This window comes from Lucilia cuprina, chromosome 4 (assembly GCF_022045245.1).
Source record: "Lucilia cuprina isolate Lc7/37 chromosome 4, ASM2204524v1, whole genome shotgun sequence".
In the NCBI taxonomy this organism is placed as follows: domain Eukaryota; kingdom Metazoa; phylum Arthropoda; class Insecta; order Diptera; family Calliphoridae; genus Lucilia; species Lucilia cuprina.
The window spans coordinates 24,468,513-24,472,940 of record NC_060952.1 but is presented as its reverse complement, the minus strand read 5'-3'; the positions used below and the strand labels follow the sequence as shown (position 1 = coordinate 24,472,940).

General features: G+C 25.2%; 1 protein-coding gene across 1 annotated transcript in view; it reads left to right on the top strand.

Annotated features, from left to right (window-relative positions):
* Positions 1-4,428, top strand: part of LOC111674859 (transcription factor IIIB 90 kDa subunit) — a 42,778-nt gene that overhangs the window by 26,496 nt on the left and 11,854 nt on the right. The window lies entirely within an intron of this gene.

Here is a 4,428-nt window from a genome sequence, read left to right as displayed (position 1 = left end):
CAATTATTTCAATTCTTTTAAATATAAATATTTTGTTTTGTTTAAATATTATTTTATAAACAACAATTGAAATATTTTACACACATTTTAACGAATTCAATATATTTTTGTTGTTGTTTTTAACCGGCTGGCAATTTTACAAATTTATTTTTGTAATTTTATATATGTATGTATATTTTTTTGCAATTTAATTGAACACACTTGAAATAAAAACACTTAAACTTTGTTATTTTGTTTGTTGTTAAAACAAAAAATTATCTTTAATTTTTACTTATTTTATTTTTTTTTGTATTTATTTTGTTTTCATTCAATTTGTTTTGTTAACATATGATTATTTGTTTACTATTTTCTATATTATATTTGTATGTTTGCTTCTATATTTAATACCGCGCCGACGCGTCTGCTTTTGTCAAATTATTTCTTGAGGGGAATTTTTATTTGAAATTTTAAACACTTGTTTTGTTAACCTGTAAAATGTTTTGCTTTAAAAATTGTTATTTTAATTTAAGTTTTAGCGTAATTTGTTATTTAGTTCCAACAGTAGTTTACAACGCAACGTTCGATTTCGTTATGATCGCCAACATTAAAATGTTGCTGATATTAATTTTAACTTTAGGCTCAACTGCAGCAGCACCTTATTTTACTCTCAGTTTTTTATGTGAATTTTTTATTTTTGTTGCTGCTTCTCTTATTGTTGGTGTTGTCATTAATTTGAGCTTAGTTTAGATTTTGTTGGTTAAAAGTTTATTTTTGGTTTTAAAGCTGGCAACAATATTTTTATTTGATTTTGAGAGCGTTATCGAGCAGACGCCATTATTTGTTTTTATTTTTATTGTAATATTTTGGCATTAGTATTTGTATGTATTTTTTTTGTTTTTCTTATATACTTATTTACATAAATATTTAATTTTATTTTTTTCCCACCTATTTTAAATTTATTTGTATTTGTATTGCTTTTGGGTTCTTGCGGTTTAGCCAAGAGTTTAAGGTGTCATCTGTTTGTATTAGAAATACAGAGCGTTAAAGGAATAATTTTATTTGATATTCGAAAACAAAGTTTTTTTAAATTTTTAATAACACTAGTGTACAAAAAGTTATGGTTTTTGATTTTTCATGGAAAGATATATATTTTTAAAAAAGAGTATGTATTTGTGTTTTAATGCTAGAATTTTTTTTAAGCACTTAGAAATCAATTTAGATAAAAAAATTAATAATATAAAATTCGAATTCCATAATTAGTTGACGATAATTCAAATAAACCAATAAAGAAAAGTCCTTACGAAAAGTCTAACTTGGTCTCATGGTTTTGACTTTTTCTTAAATTGTATCGGCCAGTGTAATTATACGAACAGTAGTATATTCAAACTCTTCATAAAGCTTTTATATAAGTTTAACTTTGGAATTTAAAATATTACTAAAATAATCACTTATTTCTAATTAGTTCGTTTAATTTTCTTCTAATTACCAAATTATAATTGACCTAGTTTAGATAAATAACATTACCAATCAAATCTATTAAAAAGCATTCCATAAAAAAAGTTTTTTTTTTTAAAGTTCTTTTCCAAGTAAACTTTCTAATTTAGCATTTATAATTAACATTTATAAGAAATTCTTGAAACATTCAAGAAAACTTTTATTTGTGCCTTTTCATCAGAACATAAATTGTAATTAATAATACATGTTGAACTTTAGTACAAGAGTTTAACTGCAGCAAGTGGCATTCGTTGTTGAATGACACAGAAGCAGTTGGTAGTCTTGAATTATGCGATTTGTTTGTAACTGAAATTTTTAGTTATAAAGTACATAGTTTTATTGAGTGTTAGAATTTTTGCTGCAGTAAGGTTTAAAATGGCAAAAGTCTGTAAAAAAAAACTTAAAATAATTGCTATTCAAAATTGTGACAAATTATAAACACAAAAGTCATTTTAGGACAATTTTTTAATTTAAATATCACCAGGGTGTACTGAATACAATATTAAAACATTAGCCCAGCTGATCATTGTTTACAATATTTTATACATGGAAATGTATACTTTTTTGAACCGTACGTCTGTTATACTTCATATGAAAAAATTTGACAATGGTTTAGTAATAAAGAGAAGGGATTCTAAAATTCGTATACTTTAGATGTAAAATTTCCATTTGTTTTTCTTGCTAATCTCGTCATTATCTTCAGTTAAATTGCTGTTTGTTGCTCCTACTTTTTGAGCAAACTGCATAAGTACCATAAATACTATGTGTTCGTATACGTACATATTACGACTTAGTATTATCCTTAGAACTAAACAAACGTAAACTATTAACTAAATGTTTGTTTTTTACGAGAAAAATTATTCGATGGTGGTTAAAAATATTTGAATAAAATTTCGTTCGTTGATTAGCTTTTCGATAGTGATTCAATGTTGCAAACTTATTTACAAGATATTATGCCATTGATATCTCAGTCCGCTAAAGGGCTGAGTGTATTTCTTTTATAAATATACATCAAATCCGAAAACCTCTTTTTAAACTAATAAACTATGTCATTAGGGAGGACTACATAGTAACGTCTTAAGTCACCCAGGCTCATAGACGAACAAATCAATTTTTTGAATATTTTTAATAGACAAGAGACTGGACTAAATTAGAGCCTGGACTTGATTATAATACTATACTGTACTATAAATTAGTTTGGACGAGAGACTAGAATATAGTTTGGACTAGGAATTATTGTCTTGTCTGAACTATAGGTTAGACTATAATCTGGACGATAAACTTATAGAGTCTATTCTATAGTTCATACTCCAGACTATAGTTTAATTTCTAGTCAAGATAACAGTTTTATCTCCATTCCTATCCAGACTATAGTCAAGTCTATAGTCCAGGCTATAGTCTAGTTTATAATCCACCTAATTCATAAGGAAAAGTAAATTGTAAGGTTTATTATGTTTTATCCCTATAGTTTTTCAAACTGTATTTAAGGCACTATAAGCCACATTTTTCTCACAAACATCCCTCGTACATATTTTCTTTATCAAGTACAGTATTTTTTTCTAGATTTAGTTTATGAAAAAGCTTTTAAAATTTAAAATTTATGCATTCATATACTTAGTTTATCAACAACAACATCAATGGTTGGATGACTGACTGAATGCATATTTCAGAAAATAATTATATAGAATGATATATACGAAATATGTACTATATAAAAAATATTGCTACTGTATAGAATGTTGTTTGTTATCATTCTACATATGTATGTACATATTTCATATACAATTCTGGTAAAATTAAGACTTTATAAAGATGAGAAAAAAACATTGAGATAATTTTGTAGCATTAAATAACCATTAGTAAAAGTGTTTAAAATAACATTTCAAATGTCATCATCCATACGAATAAAAACGAGTAGATATACATATGTATACTTTCTAGTTAAATTCTTACATATTTACTTCTATTTGCAAAGAATTTGAAGATTTTACAGTGGTTTTAAATGGACGAAGAAATTGTACCGTTAGTTTAAAGTTTATAATCTTGAAATCTTAATTGATCAGCATATTCTGATTAGAATATTCAGGTCTTTCCTTTCATTAAAGTTCAGACAGTTGTTTTTGATGAGACCTTGAAAGTATTAATTCTCTTAAAAAATAATCGTTTATTTCAAATTGTTTCTTTCGTCGAACCCACTGTACCAAAAATTTTATCTAACATCAACATTATCATCATTTTTCAAGTGCATTTGTTTCATAAATGTTTTTATTTTTCATTTCATTTTTGTTATATTTTTGTAGCATAAAATACAATAATAATGGTAAAATGTAAAATTTAAAATAAAAATTCTGCAAGTTAACGAAAAAACTTCAAAATTATATAAAAACACAAACTCTTTCCTTGCTTAATAACTAAAACAAATTTTTTTCTATGAAACAAATTATTTGCTATTCATTTAAGTTTAATAAATACTGAGCTGTAAATAGGAAAAACTGTTTTCAAACACTACTTTGCAACAAACAAGCTACACCCTCTGGAAAAAAATCTTTGAAAATAATTTTTTATTTAATTTTATTTCACAACTAACTAATGCAACATTTACAATTTTAGTTTATTTTTACTTCATCATCATCGTATAGTGTGTGTTTTTGCCATATAAATTGTATGCAGGAGAAAAGGATGCATCTGCGTAAGAAGCATCATCTGAGTTGGACAGCTTTTAGTTGAATAAATGAAAAAAAAACGTATATTCTAAAAGGTTATTTTTTCTGACATTTTTTTTTGATGCTCTATTTGAAAAACATTAAATTTACTGCTTAAAAGATTATCAAATTAATGTTAAGTGTTAGAATTTTCTTGTGCTCTATTCAATGTTGTTTTTTTTCTTGATATTGCAAGTTGGTTAAAATAAATAAAAAATATATTCGCAAAACAAACAGCAAACTAAGTTGTATC